Source organism: Diospyros lotus, chromosome 15 (assembly GCF_014633365.1).
Source record: "Diospyros lotus cultivar Yz01 chromosome 15, ASM1463336v1, whole genome shotgun sequence".
Classification (NCBI taxonomy): domain Eukaryota; kingdom Viridiplantae; phylum Streptophyta; class Magnoliopsida; order Ericales; family Ebenaceae; genus Diospyros; species Diospyros lotus.
The window spans coordinates 13,272,750-13,296,063 of NC_068352.1; positions in this window are offsets into that span (position 1 = coordinate 13,272,750).

The window sequence follows — 23,314 nt, forward strand, 5'->3', positions numbered from 1 at the left end:
TTAAACTTTCTTTCAGGTAATTAGTTTATCAAAATGTCATCTTTCTCCCAGATTTGGAATTGTCAAAAGCAAATGAGTCAATTTTGAGATATCATTGATTGAACAAAGTTGACTCTTTCTTGTTTCAAGTGTTCCACAATGGACCCACAGCCAAAACTCAAGTTATCAAATCTTCCCGAAATTTAAAATTAAACTTTCTTTAGGGTAATTAGCTTATCAAAATGTCGTCTATCACCTACACTTCGAATTGTCAAAAGCAAATGACTCAATTTTGAGATATCGTCGATTGAACAAAGTTGACTCTTTCTTGTTTCAAGTTTTCTACATTGGACCCATGGCTAAAACTCAAGTTTTCAAAACTTTCCAAAATCCGAAGTTGAACTTTCTTTAGGGTAATTAGTTTATCAAAATGTCATCTTTCACCTAGATTTGGAATCCTGGAAAAGAAATAAGTCAATTTTGACATATCGTTGTTTCAACAAAGTTGACTCTTTCTTCTTTCAAGTGTTCTACACTAGTCCCATGGCTAAAACTCAAGTTTTGAAAACTTTTCGAAATCAGAAATTGAACTTTCTTTAAAGTAATTAGTTTATCTAAATGTCATCCTTCACCTAGATTTGGAATCATCAAAAGAAAATTTGTCAATTTTCAGATATCGTTGATTGAACAAAGTTGACTCTTTCTTGTTTCAAGTGTTCTACAATAGACACACAGCTAAAACTCAAGTTTTCAAAACTTCCCAAAATCGAAAATTGAACTTTCTTTAGGGTAATTAGTTAATCAAAATGTTGTCTTTCACCTAGATTTGGAATCATAAGAAGAAAATTTGTCAATTTTTAGATATCGTTGATTGAACAGCGTTGCCCCTTTCTTGTTTGAGGTGTTTTACAATAGACCCTTGGCAAAAACTCAAGTTTTCAAAACTTCCCAAAATTTGAAATTGAAATTTCTTTAGATTAATTAGTTTATCAAAATGTCACCTTTCCCCTATATTTGGAATCGTCAAAAGCAAATGACTCAATTTTGAGATATCGTTGATTGAACAAAATTGACTCTTTCTTGTTTCAATTATTCTACATTGGGCACATGGCTAAAGCTCAAGTTTTGAAAACTTTTCGAAATTGGAAATTTAACTTTCTTTAGGATAGTTAGTTTATCAGAATGTCTTCTTTCAACTACATTTGGAATCGTCAAAAGCAAATGAGTCAATTTTGAGATATCGTTGATTGAACAAAGCAGAGTCTTTCTTGTTTCAAGTGTTCTACAATGGACCCATGGCTAAAACTCAAGTTTTCAAATCTTCCCGAAATCCAAAATTGAACTTTCTTTAGGGTAATTAGTTTACCAAAATGTCGTCTTTCACCAAGATTTGGAATCATTAAAATCAAATGACTCAATTTTGAGATATCGTTGATTGAACAAAGTTGACCCTTTCTTGTTTCAAGTTTTCTACATTGGACCCATGGCTAAAACTCAAGTTTTCAAAACTTTCCGAAATCTGAAATTGAACTTTCTTTAGGGTAATTAGTTTATCAAAATGTCATCTTTCACCTAGATTTGGAATCGTCAAAAAGAAATTAGTCAATTTTGACATATCATTGTTTCAACAAAGTTAACTCTTTCTTCTTCCAAGTGTTCTACATTGGAACCATGGCTAAAACTCAAGTTTTGAAAACTTTTCGAAATCAGAAATTGAAATTTCTTTAGGGTACTTAGTATATCAAAATGTCTACTTACACCTGGATTAGGCATCGTGAAAAGCAAATGAGTCAATTTTGAGATATCGTTGATTGGACAAAGTTGACTCTTTCTTGTTTCATGTGTTCTACATTGGACCCATGGCTAAAACTCAAGTTCTCAAAAGTTCCCGAAATTGGAAATAGAACTTTCTTACAGGTAATTAGTTTATCAAAATGTCATCTTTCACCCAGATTTGGAATCGTGAAAAGAAAATGAGTCAATTTTGAGATATCGTTGATTGAACAAAGTTGACTCTTTCTTGTTTCAAGTGTTCTACATTGGACCCGTGGCTAAAACTCAAGTTTTGAAAACTTTCTGATATCGAAAATTGAACTTTCCTTAGGGTAGTTAGTTTATCAAATTGTCTTCTTTCACATAGATTTGGAATCGTCAAAAGCAAATGAGTCAATTTTGAGATATCGTTGATTGAACAAACTTGACTCTTTCTTGTTTCAAGTGTTCTAAATTGGACCCGTTGCTAAAACTCAAGTTTTGAAAACTTTTCGAAATCAGAAATTGAACTTTCTTTAGGGTAATTAGTTTATCAAATTATCGTCTTTCACCTAGATTTGGAATCGTCAAAAGCAAATGAGTCAATTTTGACATATTGTTGATTGAACAAAGTTGACTCTTTCTTCTTCCAAGTGTTCTACAATGGACCCATGGCTAAAACTCAAGTTTTGAAAACTTTCTGAAATTGAAAATTGAACTTTCTTTAGGGTAATTAGTTTATCAAATTGTCGTCTTTCACCTAGATTTGGAATCGTCAAAAGCAAATGAGTCAATTTTGACATATCGTTGATTGAACAAAGTTGACTCTTTCTTCTTCCAAGTGTTCTACAATGGACCCATGGCTAAAACTCAAGTTTTGAAAACTTTCTGAAATCGAAAATTGAACTTTCTTTAGGGTAATTAGTTTATCAAATTGTCATCTTTCACATAGATTTGGATTCGTCAAAAGCAAATGAGTCAATTTTGACATATCGTTAATTGAACAAAGTTGACTCTTTCTTCTTCCAAGTGTTCTACAATGGACCCATGTCTAAAACTCAAGTTTTCAAAACTTCCCGAAATCCGAAATTGAACTTTCTTTTCGGTAATTAGTTTATCAAAATATCGTCTTTCACCTACATTAGGAATTGTCAAAAAGAAATAAGTCAATTTTGACATATCGTTGTTTCAACAAAGTTAACTCTTTCTTCTTCCAAGTGTTCTACATTGGAACCATGGCTAAAACTCAAGTTTTGAAAACTTTTCGAAATCAGAAATTGAAATTTCTTTAGGGTACTTAGTTTATCAAATTGTCTACTTACACCTAGATTAGGAATCGTGAAAAGCAAATGAGTCAATTTTGAGATATCGTTAATTGAACAAAGTTGACTCTTTCTTGCTTCATGTGTTCTACATTGGACCCATTGCTAAAATTCAAGTTTTCAAAACTTTTCAAAATTGGAAATAGAACTTTCTTTCAGGTAATTAGTTTATCAAAATGTCGTCTTTCACCCAAATTTGGAATCCTCAAAAGCAAATGAGTCAATTTTCAGATATCGTTGATTGAACAAAGTTGGCTCTTTCTTGTTTCAAGTGTTCTACATTGGACCCATGGCTTAAACTCAAGTTTTGAAAACTTTTCGATATCAAAAATTGTACTTTCTTTAGGGTAGTTAGTTTATCAAAATGTCGTCTTTCACCTAGATTTGGAATCGTCAAAAAGAAATAAGTCAATTTAGAGATATCGTTGTTTCAACAAAGTTGACTCTATCTTCTTTCAAGTGTTCTACAATGGACCCATGGCTAAAACTCAAGTTTTGGAAACTTTTTGAAATCAGAAATTGAACTTTCTCTAGGGTAATTAGTTTATCAAAATGTCGTCTTTCACCTAGATTTGGAATCATCAAAATAAAATTAGTCAATTTTCAGAAATCGTTGATTGAACAGCGTTGCCCCTTTCTTGTTTCAGGTGTTTTACAACAGACCCATGGCAAAAACTCAAGTTTTCAAAACTTCCCAAAATTTGAAATTGAACTTTCTTTAGGGTAATTAGTTTATCAAAATGTCGTCTTTAACCTAGATTTGGAATCGTCAAAACCAAATGAGTCAATTTTGAGATATCGTTGATTGAACAATGTTAACTCTTTCTTGTTTCAAGTGTTCTACATTGGATCCAGGGCTAAAACTAAAGTTTAGAAAACTTTCTGAAATTGAAAATTGAACTTTTCTTCATGGTAGTTAGTTTATCAAAATGTCATCTTTCACCTAGATTTTGAATTGTTAAAAGCAAATGAGTCAATTTTGAGATATCGTTGATTGAACAAAGTTGACTCTTTCTTGTTTCAAGTTTTCTACATTGGACCCATAGCTAAAACTCAAGTTTTGAAAACTTTTCGAAATCCGAAATGCAACTTTCTTTAGGGTAATTAGTTTATCAAAATGTCGTATTTCACCTAGATTTGGAATCGTCAAAAAGAAATAAGTCAATTTTGACATATCGTTACATTGGACCCATGGCTAAAACTCAAGTTTTGAAAACATTTCGAAATCAGAAATTATACTTTCTTTAGGGTAATTAGTTTATCAAAATGTCCTCTTTCACTTAGATTTGGAATCGTCAAAAGTGAATGAGTCAATTTTGAGATATCATTGATTGAACAAAGTTGACTCTTTCTTGTTTCAAGTGTTCTACAATGAACCCATAGCTAAAACTCAAGTTTTCAAAACTTCCCGAAATCAGAAATTTAATTTCTTTCATGTAACTAGTTTATCAAAATGTCGTCTTTCACCTAGATTTCAAAAGAAAATAAGTTAATTTTCAGATATCATTGATTGAACAACGTTGTCCCTTTCTTGTTTCAAGTGTTCTACAATGGACGCATTGCTATAACTCAAGTTTTCAAAACTTTTCGAAATTCAGAATTGAACTTTATTTAGGGTAATTAGGTTATCAAAATGTCATGTTTCACCTAGATTTGGAATCGTCAAAAGCAAATGAGTCAATTTTGAGATATCATTGATTGAACAAAGTTGACTCTTTCTTGTTTCAAGTGTTCTACAATGGAACCATGGCTAAAACTCAAGTTTTTGAAACTTCCCAAAATCAGAAATTGAACTTTATTTCAGGTAATTAGTTTAACAAAATGTCATCTTTCACCTAGATTTGGAATCATCAAAAGAAAATAAGTCAATTTTCAGATATCGTTGATTAAACAAAGTTGACTCTTTCTTATTTCAAGTGTTCTACAATGGATTTATGGCTAAAACTCAAGTTTGAAAAACTTGCTAAAATCAAAATTCGAACTACCATGACTTTCTTTCGTGTCTCAAAATGTCATCTTTTACCTTGATTTGGAATCGTCAAAAACAAATTAGTGTACATCGAGATATCTTTTATTGTAACAAAGTTATCTCCCTCTTATTGAAAGTGTTCTACTATGGATGCGTGGCTAAAACTCATGTTTTGAAACTTCCCAAAATTAGAATTCAAACTTTTATCTCCCTCTTATTGTAATAAAATAAAGATGACTCAATACAAAGTTATCTCCTATGGATGTATGGCTAAAACTCAAGTTTCAAAAACTTCCCGAAATCAGAATTCAGACTTTCATGACTTTTTTTCGTGTCTCAAACTGTTGTCTTTCACCTAGATTTAGAATCGTCAAAAACTAATTAGTGTACGTCTAGAAATCTTTTATTGTAACAAAGTTATCTCCTTATTGAAAGTGTTCTACTATGGATGTATGGCTAAAACTAATGCTTCGAAAACTTCCCGAAATTAGAATTCGGACTTTTATGAGTTTTTTTCGTGTCTCAAAATGTCGTCTTTCACCTAGATTTGGAATCATCAAAAACAAATTAGTGTATTTTTACATATGTTTGATTGTGACAAAGTTTTCTCCTTCTTAAAGAAAGTGTTCTAGTATGGATGTATGGCTAAAACTCGAGCTTCAAAAACATCCCGATATTAGAATTCGAACTTTCATGACATTTTGTCATGTCTCCAAAATGTCATCTTTCACCAAGATATGGAATTGTCAAAAACAAATTAGTGTACTTCAACCAATCTTTGATTGTAACAACATTGTCTCCTTCATATTGTAAGTGTTCTACAATGGATTTATGGCTAAAACTCAAGTTTGAAAAACTTGCTAAAATCAGAATTCAAACTACCATGACTTTCTTTCGTGTCTCAAAATGTCATCTTTCACCTAGATTTGGAATCGTCAAAAACAAATTAGTGTACATCAAGATATCTTTTATTGTAACAAAGTTATCTCCTTCTTATTGAAAGTGTTCGACTATGGATGCATGGCTAAAACTCATGTTTTGAAAACTTCCCGAAATCAGAATTCAGACTTTTACGATAATTTTTCGTGTCTCAAAATGTCATCTTTCACCTAGTTTTGGAATCATCAAAAAACAATTAGTGTACATCCAGATATCTTTGGTTGTAGCAAAGTTGTCTCCTTCTTATTGAAAGTGTTCTACTATGGATGTATGCCTAAAACACTTGTTTCAAAAACTTTCTGAAATCAGAATTCAGACTTTTATAACTTTTTTCTTATCTCAAAATATCGTCTTTCACCTAGATTTAGAATCGTAAAAAACAAATTAGTTTACATCGACAAATCTTTTATTGTAACAAAGTTATCTCCTTCGTATTGAAAGTGTTCTACTATGGATGTATGGCTAAAACTCATGCTTCAAAGACTTCCCGATATCAGAATTCGGACTTTCATGACATTTTGTCATGTCTCAAAATTTCGTCTTTCACCTCGATTTGGAATTGTCAAAAACAATTTAGTGTACTTCAACCAATCTTTGATTGTAGCAACGTTGTCTCCATCTTATTGTAAGTATTCTACGATGGATTTATGGCTAAAACTCAAGTTTGAAAAACTTGCTAAAATCAGAATTTGAACTACCATGTCTTTCTTTCGTGTCTCAAAATGTCATCTTTCACCAAGATTTGGAATCGTCAAAAACAAATTAGTGTACATCGAGATATCTTTTATGGTAAAAAAGTTATCTCCTTCTTATTGAAAGTGTTGTATTATGGATGCGTGGCTAAAACTCATGTTTTGAAAACTTCCCGATATCAGAATTCAGACTTTTACGATAATTTTTCGTGTCTCAAAATGTCATCTTTCACCTAGATTTGGAATCATCAAAAAACAATTAGTGTATATCAAGATATCTTTGGTTGTAGCAAAGTTGTCTCATTCTTATTGAAAGTGTTTTACTATGGATGTATGGCTAAAACACTTGTTTCAAAAACTTTTCGAAATCAGAATTCAGACTTATATAACTCTTTTCTTGTCTCAAAATATAGTCTTTCACATAGATTTAGAATCGTAATAAACAAATTAGTGTACATCGACAAATATTTTATTGTAACAAAGTTATCTCCTTCTTAAAGAAAGTGTTCTAGTATGGATGTATGGCTAAAACTCGAGCTTTAAAAACATCCCGATATCAGAATTCGAACTGTCATGACATTTTGTCATGTCTCCAAAATGTCATCTTTCACCAAGATATGGAATTGTCAAAAACAAATTAGTGTACTTCAACCAATCTTTGATTGTAACAACATTGTCTCCTTCATATTGTAAGTATTCTACAATGGATTTATGGCTAAAACTCAAGTTTGAAAAACTTGCTAAAATCAGAATTCAAACTACCATGACTTTCTTTCGTGTCTCAAAATGTCATCTTTCACCTAGATTTGGAATCGTAAAAAACAAATTAGTGTACATCAAGATATCTTTTATTGTAACAAAGTTATCTCCTTCATATTGAAAGTGTTCTACTATGGATGCGTGGCTAAAACTCATGTTTTGAAAACTTCCTGAAATCAGAATTCAGACTTTTACGATAATTTTTCGTGTCTCAAAATGTCATCTTTCACCTAGATTTGGAATCATCAAAACAAAATTAGTGTATATCAAGATATATTTGGTTGTAGCAAAGTTGTCTCATTCTTATTGAAAGTGTTTTACTATGGATGTATGGCTAAAACACTTGTTTCAAAAACTTTTCGAAATCAAAATTCAGACTTTATAACTTTTTTCTTGTCTCAAAATATAGTCTTTCACCTAGATTTAGAATCGTAATAAACAAATTAGTGTACATCGACAAATATTTTATTGTAACAAATTTATGTTCTTCTTATTGAAAGTGTTCTACTATGGATGTATGGCTAAAACTCATGCTTCAAAGACTTCCCGATATCAGAATTCGGACTTGCATGACATTTTGTCATGTCTGAAAATTTCGTCTTTCACCTCGATTTGGAATTGTCAAAAACAACTTAGTGTACTTCAACCAATCTTTGATTGTAACAACGTTGTCTCCTTCATATGGTAAGTGTTCTACAATGGATTTATGGCTAAAACTCAAGTTTGAAAAACTTGCTAAAATCAAAATTCGAACTACCATGACTTTCTTTCGTGTCTCAAAAATGTCATCTTTCACCTAGATTTGGCATTGTCAAAAAAAAATTAGTGTACATCGAGATATCTTTTATTGTAACAAAGTTATCTCCTTCTTATTGAAAGTGTACTACTATGGATGCGTGGCTAAAACTCATGTTTTGAAAACTTTGCGAAATCAGAATTCCAACTTTTATGATAATTTTTCCTGTCTCAAAATGTCATCTTTCGCCTAGATTTGGAATCATCAAAACACAATTAGTGTACACCCAGATATCTTTGGTTGTAGCAAAGTTGTCTCCTTCAATTTGAAAGTGTTCTACTATGGATGTATGGCTAAAACACTTGTTTCAAAAACTTTCCGAAATCAGAATTCAGACTTTTATAACTTTTTTTAAGTCTCAAAATATCGTCTTTCACCTAGATTTAGAATCGTAAAAAACAAATTAGTTTACATCGACAAATCTTTTATTGTAACAAAGTTATCTCCTTCTTATTGAAAGTGTTCTACTATGGATGTATGGCTAAAACTCATTCTTCAAAGACTTCCCGATATCAGAATTCCGACTTTCATGACATTTTATCATGTCTCAAAATTTCGTCTTTCACCTCGATTTGGAATTGTCAAAAACAACTTAGTGTACTTCAACCAATCTTTGATTGTAGCAACGTTGTCTCCATCTTATTGTAAGTATTCTACAATGGATTTATGGCTAAAACTCAAGTTTGAAAAACTTGCTAAAATTAGAATTTGAATGACCATGTCTTTCTTTCGTCTCTCAAAATGTCATCTTTCACCTAGATTTGAAATCGTCAAAAATAAATTAGTGTACATCGAGATATCTTTTATTGTAACAAAGTTATATCCTTCATATTGAAAGTGTTGTACTATGGATGCGTGGCTAAAACTCATGTTTTGAAAACTTCCCGAAATCAGAATTCAGACTTTTATGATAATTTTTCATGTCTCAAAATGTCATCTTTCACCTAGATTTGGAATCATCAAAAACAAATTAGTGTACATCGAGATATCTTTGGTGGTAGCAAAGTTGTCACCTTCTTATTGAAAGTGTTCAACTATTGATGTGTGGCTAAAACTCTTGTTTCAAAAACTTCCCAAAATCAGAATTCAGACTTTTATGACTTTTTTCTTGTCTCAAAATGTCATCTTTCACCTAGATTTAGAATCGCTAAAAACAAATTAGTGTACATCGACAAATATTTTATTGTAACCAAGTTATCTCCATCTTATTGAAAGTGTTCTACTTTGGATGTATGGCTAAAACTCTCGCTTCGAAAACTTCCCGAAATCAGAATTCAGTCTTTTATGACAATTTTTTGTGTCTCAAAATGTCATCTTTCACCTAGATTTGGAATCATCAAAAACAAATCAGTGTACATCGAGATATCTTTGGTTGTAGCAAAGTTATCTCCTTCTTATTGAAAGTGTTCTACTATGGATGTATGTCTAAAACTCTTGTTTCAAAAACTTCCCGAAATCAGAATTCAGACATTTATGAATTTTTTCTTATCTCAAAATGTCGTCTTTTACCTAGATTTAGAATCCTAAAAAACAAATTAGTGTACATCAAAAAATCTTTTATTGTAACAAAGTTATCTCCTTCTTATTGAAAGTGTTCTACTATGGATGTATGGCTAAATCTCATGCTTTAAAAAATTCCCGATATCAGAATTCAGGCTTTCATTACATTTTGTCATGTCTCAAAATTTCGTCTTTCCCCTCGATTTGGAATTGTCAAAAACAACTTAATGTACTTCAACTAATCTTTGATTGTAGCACGTTGTCTCCATCTTATTGTAAGTGTTCTACAATGGATTTATGTCTAAAACTCAAGTTTGAAAAACTTCCCAAAATCAGAATTTGACCTATCATGACTTTCTTTTGTGTCTCAAAATGTTATCTTTCACCTAGATTTGGAATCGTCAAAAACAAATTAGTGTACATCGAGATATCGTTTATTGTAACAAAGTTATCTCTTTCTTATTGAAAGTGTTCTACTTTGGATGCGTGCCTAAAACTCATGTCTAAAAAACTTCCCGAAATCAGAATTCAGATTTTTATGACTATTTTTCGTGTCTCAAAATCTCATCTGTCACCTATATTTGGAATCGTCCCAAAAAAATTAATGTACTTCCAGATATTTTTTATTGTAACAAAGTTGTTTGCATCTGATTGAAAGTGTTCTACTATGGATGTATGGCTAAAACTCAAGTTTCAAAAACTTCCCAAAATTAGAATTCGAACTTTCATGACTTTTTTTCGTGTCTCAAAATGTCGTCCTTCACCTCGATTGGAATCGACAAAAATAAATTCGTGAACTTCGAGATATCTTTGATTCCTGCAAAGTTGTCTCCTTCTTATTGAAAGTGTTCTACTATGGATGTATGGCTAAAACTCAAGTTTAAAAAACTTGCTAAAATCAGAATTCGAACTACCATGACTTTCTTTCGTGTCTCAAAAATGTCATCTTTCACCTAGATTTGGCATTGTCAAAAAAAAATTAGTGTACATCGAGATATCTTTTATTGTAACAAAGTTATCTCCTTCTTATTGAAAGTGTACTACTATGGATGCGTGGCTAAAACTCATGTTTTGAAAACTTTGCGAAATCAGAATTCAAACTTTTATGATAATTTTTCCTGTCTCAAATTGTCATCTTTCACCTAGATTTGGAATCATCAAAAAACAATTAGTGTACATCCAGATATCTTTGGTTGTAGCAAAGTTGTCTCCTTCAATTTGAAAGTGTTCTACTATGGATGTATGGCTAAAACACTTGTTTCAAAAACTTTCTGAAATCAGAATTCAGACTTTTATAACTTTTTTCTTGTCTCAAAATATCGTCTTTCACCTAGATTTAGAATCGTAAAAAACAAATTAGTTTACATCGACAAATCTTTTATTTAACAAAGTTATCTCCTTCTCATTGAAAGTGTTCTACTATGGATGTATGGCTAAAACTCATTCTTCCAAGACTTCTTGATATCAGAATTCGAACTTTCATGACATTTTGTCATGTCTTAAAATTTCGTCTTTCATCTCGATTTGGAATTGTCAAAAACAACTTAGTGTACTTCAACCAATCTTTGATTGTAGCAACGTTGTCTCCATCTTATTGTAAGTATTCTACAATGGATTTATGGGTAAAACTCAAGTTTAAAAAACTTGCTAAAATCAGAATTTGAACTACCATGTCTTTCTTTCATGTCTCAAAATGTCATCTTTCACCTAGATTTGAAATCGTCAAAAACAAATTACTGTACATCGAGATATCTTTTATTGTAACAAAGTTATATCCTTCTTATTGAAAGTGTTCTACTATGGATGCGTGGCTAAAACTCATGTTTCGAAAACTTCCCAAAATCAGAATTCAGACTTTTATGATAAGTTTTCATGTCTCAAAATGTCATCTTTCACCTAGATTTGGAATCATCAAAAACAAATTAGTGTACATCGAGATATCTTTGGTGGTAGCAAAGTTGTCACCTTCTTATTGAAAGTGTTCAACTATTGATGTATGGCTAAAACTCTTGTTTCAATAACTTCCCGAAATCAGAATTCAGACTTTTATGACTTTTTTCTTGTCTCAAAATGTCGTCTTTCACCTAGATTTAGAATCGTTAAAAACAAATTAGTGTACATCGACAAATATTTTATTGTAACAAAGTTATCTCCTTCTTATTGAAAGTGTTCTACTATGGATGTATGGCTAAAACTCTCGCTTCGAAAACTTCCCGAAATCAGAATTCAGACTTTTATGACAGTTTTTTGTGTCTCAAAATGTCATCTTTCACCTAGATTTGGAATCATCAAAAACAAATTAGTGTACATCGAGATATCTTTGGTTGTAGCAAAGTTATCTCCTTCTTATTGAAAGTGTTCTTCTATGGATGTATGTCCAAAACTCTTGTTTCAAAAACTTCCCGAAATCAGAATTCAGACTTTTATGACTTTTTTCTTATCTCAAAATGTCGTCTTTTACCTAGATTTAGAATCCTAAAAAACAAATTAGTGTACATCGACAAATCTTTTATTGTAACAAAGTTATCTCCTTCTTATTGAAAGTGTTCTACTATGGATGTATGGCTAAATCTCATGCTTTAAAAAATTCTCGATATCAGAATTCAGGCTTTCATTACATTTTGTCATGTCTCAAAATTTTGTCTTTCACCTTGATTTGGAATTGTCAAAAACAACTTAATGTACTTCAACTAATCTTTGATTGTAGCACGTTGTCTCCATCTTATTGTAAGTGTTCTACAATGGATTTATGTCTAAAACTCAAGTTTGAAAAACTTCCCGAAATCAGAATTTGAACTATCATGACTTTCTTTTGTGTCTCAAAATGTTATCTTTCACCTAGATTTGGAATCGTCAAAAACAAATTAGTGTACATCGAGATATCGTTTATTGTAACAAAGTTATCTCTTTCTTATTGAAAGTGTTCTACTTTGGATGCGTGCCTAAAACTCATGTTTAGAAAACTTCCCGAAATCAGAATTTAGATTTTTATGACTATTTTTCGTGTCTCAAAATGTCGTCTGTCACCTATATTTGGAATCGTCCCAAAAAAATTAATGTACTTCCAGATATTTTTTATTATAACAAAGTTGTCTGCATCTGATTGAAAGTGTTCTACTATGGATGTACGGCTAAAACTCAAGTTTCAAAAACTTCCCAAAATTAGAATTCGGACTTTCATGACTTTTTTTCGTGTATCAAAATGTCGTCCTTCACCTCGATTGGAATCGACAAAAATAAATTCGTGAACTTCAAGATATCTTTGATTCTTGCAAAGTTGTCTCCTTCTTATTGAAAGTGTTCTACTATGGATGTATGGCTAAAACTCAACTTTCAAAAACTTCCCGAAAATGGAATTCTGACTTTGATGACTTTTTTCGTGTCTCAAAATGTCATCCTTCACCTAGTTTGGAATCGACAAAAATAATTTCGTGAACTTCGAGATATCTTTGATTTTTTGCAAAGTTGTCTCCTTCTTATTGAAAGTGTTCTACTATGGATATATGGCTAAAACACAAGTTTCAAAAACTTCAGGAAATCATAATTCGGACTTTCATGACTTTTTTTCATGTCTCAAACTGTCATCCTTCACCTAGATATAGAATCGTCAAAAACTAATTAGTGTACATCGGGAAATCTTTTATTGTAACAAAGTCATCTCCTTATTGAAAGTGTTCTACTATGGATTCGTGGCTAAAACTCATGTTTCAAAAACTTCCCGAAATCAAAATTCAGACTTTTATGACAATTTTTTGTGTCTCGAAATGTCATCTTTCACCTTAATTTGGAATCATAAAAAAAAATTAGTGTACATCGAGATATCTTTGGTTTTAGCAAAGTCGTCTCCTTCTTATTGAAAGTGTTCTACTATGGATGTATGGCTACAACTCTTGTTTCAAAAACTTCCCGAAATCAGAATTCAGACTTTTATGACTTTTTTCTTGTCTCAAAATGTCGTCTTTCACCTAGATTTAGAATCGTAAAAAACAAATTAGTGTACATCGACAAATCTTTTATTGTAACGAAGTTATCTCCTTCTTATTGAAAGTGTTCTACTATGGATGTATGGCTAAAACTCTCGCTTCGAAAACTTCCCGAAATCAGAATTCAGTCTTTTATGACAATTTTTTGTGTCTCAAAATGTCATCTTTCACCTAGATTTGGAATCATCAAAAACAAATTAGTGTACATCGAGATATCTTTGGTTGTAGCAAAGTTATCTCCTTCTTATTGAAAGTGTTCTACTATGGATGTATGTCTAAAACTCTTGTTTCAAAAACTTCCCGAAATCAGAATTCAGACATTTATGACTTTTTTCTTATCTCAAAATGTCGTCTTTTACCTAGATTTAGAATCCTAAAAAACAAATTAGTGTACATCAAAAAATCTTTTATTGTAACAAAGTTATCTCCTTCTTATTGAAAGTGTTCTACTATGGATGTATGGCTAAATCTCATGCTTTAAAAAATTCCCGATATCAGAATTCAGGCTTTCATTACATTTTGTCATGTCTCAAAATTTCGTCTTTCCCCTCGATTTGGAATTGTCAAAAAACAACTTAATGTACTTCAACTAATCTTTGATTGTAGCACGTTGTCTCCATCTTATTGTAAGTGTTCTACAATGGATTTATGTCTAAAACTCAAGTTTGAAAAACTTCCCAAAATCAGAATTTGACCTATCATGACTTTCTTTTGTGTCTCAAAATGTTATCTTTCACCTAGATTTGGAATCGTCAAAAACAAATTAGTGTACATCGAGATATCGTTTATTGTAACAAAGTTATCTCTTTCTTATTGAAAGTGTTCTACTTTGGATGCGTGCCTAAAACTCATGTCTAAAAAACTTCCCGAAATCAGAATTCAGATTTTTATGACTATTTTTCGTGTCTCAAAATCTCATCTGTCACCTATATTTGGAATCGTCCCAAAAAAATTAATGTACTTCCAGATATTTTTTATTGTAACAAAGTTGTCTGCATCTGATTGAAAGTGTTCTACTATGGATGTATGGCTAAAACTCAAGTTTCAAAAACTTCCCAAAATTAGAATTCGATTTTTCATGACTTTTTTTCGTGTCTCAAAATGTCGTCCTTCACCTCGATTGGAATCGACAAAAATAAATTCGTGAACTTCGAGATATCTTTGATTCTTGCAAAGTTGTCTCCTTCTTATTGAAAGTGTTCTACTATGGATGTATGGCTAAAACTCAAGTTTAAAAAACTTGCTAAAATCAGAATTCGAACTACCATGACTTTCTTTCGTGTCTCAAAAATGTCATCTTTCACCTAGATTTGGCATTGTCAAAAAAAAATTAGTGTACATCGAGATATCTTTTATTGTAACAAAGTTATCTCCTTCTTATTGAAAGTGTACTACTATGGATGCGTGGCTAAAACTCATGTTTTAAAACTTTGCGAAATCAGAATTCAAACTTTTATGATAATTTTTCCTGTCTCAAATTGTCATCTTTCACCTAGATTTGGAATCATCAAAAAACAATTAGTGTACATCCAGATATCTTTGGTTGTAGCAAAGTTGTCTCCTTCAATTTGAAAGTGTTCTACTATGGATGTATGGCTAAAACACTTGTTTCAAAAACTTTCCAAAATCAGAATTCAGACTTTTATAACTTTTTTCTTGTCTCAAAATATCGTCTTTCACCTAGATTTAGAATCGTAAAAAACAAATTAGTTTACATCGACAAATCTTTTATTTAACAAAGTTATCTCCTTCTCATTGAAAGTGTTCTACTATGGATGTATGGCTAAAACTCATTCTTCAAAGACTTCCTGATATCAGAATTCGGACTTTCATGACATTTTGTCATGTCTTAAAATTTCGTCTTTCATCTCGATTTGGAATTGTCAAAAACAACTTAGTGTACTTCAACCAATCTTTGATTGTAGCAACGTTGTCTCCATCTTATTGTAAGTATTCTACAATGGATTTATGGCTAAAACTCAAGTTTGAAAAACTTGCTAAAATCAGAATTTGAACTACCATGTCTTTCTTTCATGTCTCAAAATGTCATCTTTCACCTAGATTTGAAATCGTCAATGTAATGGCCCACTCCCGAATGTGCCCGCTAGCATAGGACATTCGAAAGGAGGTCATCACAAGGAAGATATAGAACAATACCTCATAATAAACACACACATTTATCTATTTTCACGCAGCGGAATATCAATAACTTTCGTTACAAACCAATGTTGATACATCTAGGCTCTTAGGCCATACAAACCGAATATGAGGCTCTAATGTAAAACAACAATTTAAAATCTCATCAATCTACCTCACCAAAACGCAACTAGGATCTCCGAGTTGAGTGCCTCTGTACACCACTACCCTTGGGTTGTAGTCCCACTGGACTCGCCCTTAATGACTGCTTTACCTTTACCTGGAATGGCATAAGAAGATCAAGTGAGCCACAAGGCTCAGCAAGTTCTAGTACAAAGGAGCAGTATGAAGAAAGAGAAATCATGATGACACCGAGAGGAGTGCACAACGACTTCATATCAATATTCAATTATATGAGTCGGAAATCATATCTCATAGAATTATAAATTTCAAATTTTTGTTCATGTATAATCATACAAGTGCATACATCATAAGTATAAATCCCATAGGCTCATAAGCCACGATGCAAAATATGCGTTAATCATCATATCAGTAAATCAACACATAACGTATCGAGCACAACCTGCCAGGCTATGGCCACCTCGTCCCGCGTCAGGCGCTCCTAGGGTACCCTTTATTTCCGCGCAAAATAATAAGTGCGCTAAGAACATATATATATGAGCATCATGTACATGTATGCATCATGTATGCATTTACCAGCAATGTAAAATTTAAATTCTCGTTCTCAATATACATTTAATACTATTGAAGAATGTTATGGCAAAAATTGTTATTTTTCCACCATACAATCGCTCTAATACATTAAGTAAATGTTTAATTAATATTAATAAAAATTTTCGGATGGGTACTGTAGCGGGGTACTATACGGATACGGTATGGTACTGTAGCAAGATACTGTATGTATACTGTACGAATACGGTATCATACTATAGCGAGATACTATATGGTATTGTATCGAGATACTGTATAGGTACTGTATCGAGATACTGTATAGGTACTGTATGGTACTGTATCGAGATATTGTATTGAGATACTATATAGGTACTGTATGGTACTGTATTGAGATACTGTATAGGTACTGTATCAAGATACTGTATAGGTACTATATTGAGATACTGTATAGGTACTGTATGGTACTGTATTGAGATACTGTATAGGTACTGTATTGAGATACTGTATAGGTACTATATGGTACTGTAGCATCCGAATTTTTTCACACATTAACTTGATATTTTTCCACAATTTCATGGGACATTCGGGTATAGACATTAATTATCCAGACATCATTCACATATAAGATATACCAATAAATACACTACAATGAGCAATGAAGGTGAACAAACTCCCATCATAATGGAGGTGAAAAATGCCATTCACAGAATAATATTGGGGTGAATCAAACCCCTTTTGAGACATCAAATAGACTCACAATATTTAGGAATTTTATACTATGTAGATAGAAAAAATTTAATAGAGATGCTACACATGGAAGGGGAGAAAAATAAAAGAAGAAGAAGAAAGGATACTTGCCTGAGGATGAATAAATCAAGATTAAGCACCCGCACAGAAGCTCCAATTGCCACAGAAAATTTAACAAAATAGAAGCAGTAGAGAAGAAAAAGAATGCGTATTAGATGAGGAAGAAGAAGAAGAAGAAGAAGAAGAAGAAGAAGAAGAAGAAGAATAGAATAAGAAGAAGAAGAAGAAGTCGGGAGGGAGAAGAAGAAAAGGAGATAAAGAGAAAGAAAAAGAAGGTGTAAAAAAAGAAGTGAAAGAAGAAAGTAGGAGTAAAAGGAAAAAGAAGAAGTAAAAGGAGGAGTGAAAGAAGAAAGTAGAAGTAAAAGAGGGAGTGAAAAACAATAAAGAAGAAGTGAAAGAAAAGGTAAAAGAAGAAAAAGAAATGGGGGTTGGGAAGTAATGATGCGTAGATGGTGGATGTTTTTTTTTTTTTTTTTGTTGTATTGGGCTTAAGCCCAAATAAATGGCCCATCTTCTATTTCCTTAAAGGCCCAAGCCCAACTCTTAGCCCATTTGCCTTAAATAAATTGAAGCCCAACTCATTATCCCATCCATTTAATTTAAACCCATACATACAAGCCCATAGATCTATTTCAACATTAAGAATCAAATTTGCTCAACTTATATAATAACTAAAATAAGTTAATATATCATTCTAAAATTCTAAACCCAATAATGGGTCGTTACAGTCAAAAACAAATTACTGTACATCGAGATATCTTTTATTGTAACAAAGTTATATCCTTCTTATTGAAAGTGTTCTACTACGGATGCGTGGCTAAAACTCATGTTTCGAAAACTTCCCAAAATCAGAATTCAGACTTTTATGATAAGTTTTCATGTCTCAAAATGTCATCTTTCACCTAGATTTGGAATCATCAAAAACAAATTAGTGTACATCGAGATATCTTTGGTGGTAGCAAAGTTGTCACCTTCTTATTGAAAGTGTTCAACTATTGATGTATGGCTAAAACTCTTGTTTCAAAAACTTCCCGAAATCAGAATTCAGACTTTTATGACTTTTTTCTTGTCTCAAAATGTCGTCTTTCACCTAGATTTAGAATCGTTAAAAACAAATTAGTGTACATCGACAAATATTTTATTGTAACAAAGTTATCTCCTTCTTATTGAAAGTGTTCTACTATGGATGTATGGCTAAAACTCTCGCTTCGAAAACTTCCCGAAATCAGAATTCAGACTTTTATGACAGTTTTTTGTGTCTCAAAATGTCATCTTTCACCTAGATTTGGAATCATCAAAAACAAATTAGTGTACATCGAGATATCTTTGGTTGTAGCAAAGTTATCTCCTTCTTATTGAAAGTGTTCTTCTATGGATGTATGTCCAAAACTCTTGTTTCAAAAACTTCCCGAAATCAGAATTCAGACTTTTATGACTTTTTTCTTATCTCAAAATGTCATCTTTTACCTAGATTTAGAATCCTAAAAAACAAATTAGTGTACATCGACAAATCTTTTATTGTAACAAAGTTATCTCCTTCTTATTGAAAGTGTTCTACTATGGATGTATGGCTAAATCTCATGCTTTAAAAAATTCCCAATATCAGAATTCAGGCTTTCATTACATTTTGTCATGTCTCAAAATTTTGTCTTTCACCTTGATTTGGAATTGTCAAAAACAACTTAATGTACTACAACTAATCTTTGATTGTAGCACGTTGTCTCCATCTTATTGTAAGTGTTCTACAATGGATTTATGTCTAAAACTCAAGTTTGAAAAACTTCCCAAAATCAGAATTTGAACTATCATGACTTTCTTTTGTGTCTCAAAATGTTATCTTTCACCTAGATTTGGAATCGTCAAAAACAAAGTAGTGTACATCGAGATATCGTTTATTGTAACAAAGTTATCTCTTTCTTATTGAAAGTGTTCTACTTTGGATGCGTGCCTAAAACTCATGTTTAGAAAACTTCCCGAAATCAGAATTTAGATTTTTATGACTATTTTTCGTGTCTCAAAATGTCGTCTGTCACCTATATTTGGAATCGTCCCAAAAAAATTAATGTACTTCCAGATATTTTTTATTATAACAAAGTTGTCTGCATCTGATTGAAAGTGTTCTACTATGGATGTACGGCTAAAACTCAAGTTTCAAAAACTTCCCAAAATTAGAATTCGGACTTTCATGACTTTTTTTCGTGTATCAAAATGTCGTCCTTCACCTCGATTGGAATCGACAAAAATAAATTCGTGAACTTCAAGATATCTTTGATTCTTGCAAAGTTGTCTCCTTCTTATTGAAAGTGTTCTACTATGGATGTATGGCTAAAACTCAACTTTCAAAAACTTCCCGAAAATGGAATTCTGACTTTGATGACTTTTTTCGTGTCTCAAAATGTCATCCTTCACCTAGTTTGGAATCGACAAAAATAATTTCATGAACTTCGAGATATCTTTGATTTTTTGCAAAGTTGTCTCCTTATTGAAAGTGTTCTACTATGGATATATGGCTAAAACACAAGTTTCAAAAACTTCAGGAAATCATAATTCGGACTTTCATGACTTTTTTTCATGTCTCAAACTGTCATCCTTCACCTAGATATAGAATCGTCAAAAACTAATTAGTGTACATCGGGAAATCTTTTATTGTAACAAAGTCATCTCCTTATTGAAAGTGTTCTACTATGGATTCGTGGCTAAAACTCATGTTTCAAAAACTTCCCGAAATCAAAATTCAGACTTTTATGACAATTTTTTGTGTCTCGAAATGTCATCTTTCACCTTAATTTGGAATCATAAAAAAAAATTAGTGTACATCGAGATATCTTTGGTTTTAGCAAAGTCGTCTCCTTCTTATTGAAAGTGTTCTACTATGGATGTATGGCTACAACTCTTGTTTCAAAAACTTCCCGAAATCAGAATTCAGACTTTTATGACTTTTTTCTTGTCTCAAAATGTCGTCTTTCACCTAGATTTAGAATCGTAAAAAACAAATTAGTGTACATCGACAAATCTTTTATTGTAACGAAGTTATCTCCTTCTTATTGAAAGTGTTCTACTATGGATGTATGGCTAAAACTCATGCTTTAAAAACTTCCCGATATCAGAATTCAGACTTTCATGACATTTTGTCATGTCTCAAAATTTCGTCTTTCACCTCGATTTGGAATTGTCAAAAACGACTTAATATAATTCAACCAATCTTTGATTGTATTAACGTTGTCTCCATCTTATTGTAAGTGTTCTACAATGGATTTATGGCTAAAACTCAAGTTTGAAAAACTTCCCGAAATCAGAATTTGAACTATCATGACTTTGTTTTGTGTCTCAAAATGTTATCTTTCACCTAGGTTTGGAATCATCAAAAACAAATTAGTGTACATCGAGATTGTTGAGTGTAGATTTTGATGATTGATGATTGGCATGTGTGAATGTGAATGTTCATTTATATTTTATGTACTAACAAAGCATGAAGCCTTCATAAGGCTTACAAAGCTATTCTCTAGTGATTTCATGACACAGGTTATATATGGAAACTTCTTATATTGATATATATGATTTCATTATATATGGAAACAAGTTTTTAGAGAGCTTTTTAGAAATTTGAGTATTTGAGCTATATATGGAAAGTTCTTCTTGGAATGGAAAGTCTAGAAGATATATATATGGAATCATTGTTCATATATGAGAAGTTCAAAAGATCTATATGGAAGTTTTTGAGGAGATTGGAGTAGTCCACTATATGGAGTTGCCATATATGTAACTTGGCGACATGGCATTGTTAATGTGGCATTTTGATGACATGGCAGCCACGTTGGAGCTCACTCATCAAGGATACATCATCTCGTTGGTCTAGATATGGTAAGAGAATCAAGGAGTAAATTTAAAGGTTCCTAAAAGCTCCTCTACTCAGTTAAATATGGAAGATTTTTTTGAATTACATTCAAATGGAGAAGTTAAAGATTCAGCATTATTGTTCAACATTAATGGAGGAAATTAAGGTTTGAAAATTAAACCTTGATTGATATTACTTTCCTTTATTGCTGATTCTCTCTCATTAAAAGGATATGGAGACTCAAATCATGGAATCAAGTATCCTACTAATTATGGCTAATTGATATCTTCATTATTTGAGAATATTTGGCTGTATTTTTCACCTCATGGAGATTTAAATTCAAATTTCAAATCAGCTATTCTTGTTATGGAAGCTAAGGGGTAAATTGCTCAATCAAATGTGTTTGAAGATCATCTAGAAGTCATAATAGATTATTTCTGATTTATGGACGATTTTGCAAGAATTATGAAGGATTGTGATGATATTTTAATCCTTAAAATTAGCCATGCATTACTGGAATTGATTTTCTCATTCAAGGCTGATTAGAGATCTACAAAAGTCAAAGGTCTTGAAAATCAATCAAGTTAGCTGATTATGGAAGGTAAATCAAGAATTCAAAATGAAAGGAATGAGATTGGCTTGAAGACTTGCCACATGGAGGGCTGAGATTGATCAAGGAAAGCCTACTCTAACACTATATAAAAGGGTCTCTTGAAGGCTTTGGTACAAGTTTTGGAAGCCCTATTATTTTCTACATCATTGGCCAAGATTTTCACTCTCTCTAAGTCTTTCTTTTCCTCTATCTTCTTGAGAGAAAACTAAGAGAGTTCTCTACACTTCATTGTATTATTTTTTAAAGAACCCTATTTCTCAATCACTACTGTTCTTGTATCTTGTAAAGAGCGTACAAAATCCAAACTAGTTAGTGTGAGACTCCAGAAATAGTTTGGTGGTGGTGAAGGCTTTGGTGGTTGTAACAAAAGTTTCATATAGTGGATTTGGTTGAAAATCCTAAGGAAGGAAATCCTTAGGTAGTAGATGTAAGCCATAAGGGCCGAACCACTATACATCGCTGTGTTCTTCCTCTCTTCACTTTTTACTTATTCTTGCTTGATTATACTTGTTTGTTTTTGGTTTTGTGTGTTCAAATCCTAAGGCCTACATTCTTGTTGGTTATTATATTCTGATTTGCTTTAATTGATCATTCTTTGTACTCATTCAATATTCCATTTGGTTTATTTAAAGTCTTGTTATTGTGTGCATTCAAATCACATGTTTTCAACAAGTTGTAATTTGAAGAGTATATTGGATTTAACCACATACTAGCACAGCCGGCATATATCATATTATCCATCTAGTATTTAAGTGCTTCCGTACTCTCAACTACAAGTTTGGTTTGTATTAAATTTGTTTTCTCATATATATATATAAATATATATATACGTGCATAAGTTTTGCATTAAAGTTTTTAAAAGGTGTCAATTCACCCCCCCTCTTGACTGGGTTAGAACTCAACAGAGATATCTTTTATTGTAACAAAGTTTTCACCTTCTTATTGAAAGTGTTCTACTATGGATGCGTGCCTAAAACTCATGTTTAGAAAACTTCCCGAAATTAGAATTCAGATTTTTATGACTATTTTTCGTGTCTCAAAATGTTGTCTTTCACCTAGATTTGGAATCGTCAAAAAAAAATTAATGTACTTCCAGATATTTTTGATTGTAACAAAGTTGTCTGCATCAGATTGAAAGTGTTCTACTATGGATGTACGGCTAAAACTCAAGTTTCAAAAACTTTCCAAAATTAGAATTGGGACTTTCATGACTTTTTTTCATGTCTCAAAATGTCGTCCTTCACCTAGATTGGAATCGACAAAAATAAATTCGTCAACTTCGAGATATCTTTCATTGTTGCAAAGTTGTCTCCTTCTTATTGAAAGTGTTCTACTAGGGATGTAAGGCTAAAACTCAAGTTTCAAAAACTTCCTGAAATCAGAATTCGGACTTTCATGACTTTTTTTCGTGTCCAAACTGTCGTCTTTCACCTAGATTTAGAATCGTCAAAAACTAATTAGTGTACATCTAGAAATCTTTTTTTATAGCAAACTTATCTCCTTATCGAAAGTGTTCTACTATGGATGTATGGATAAAAC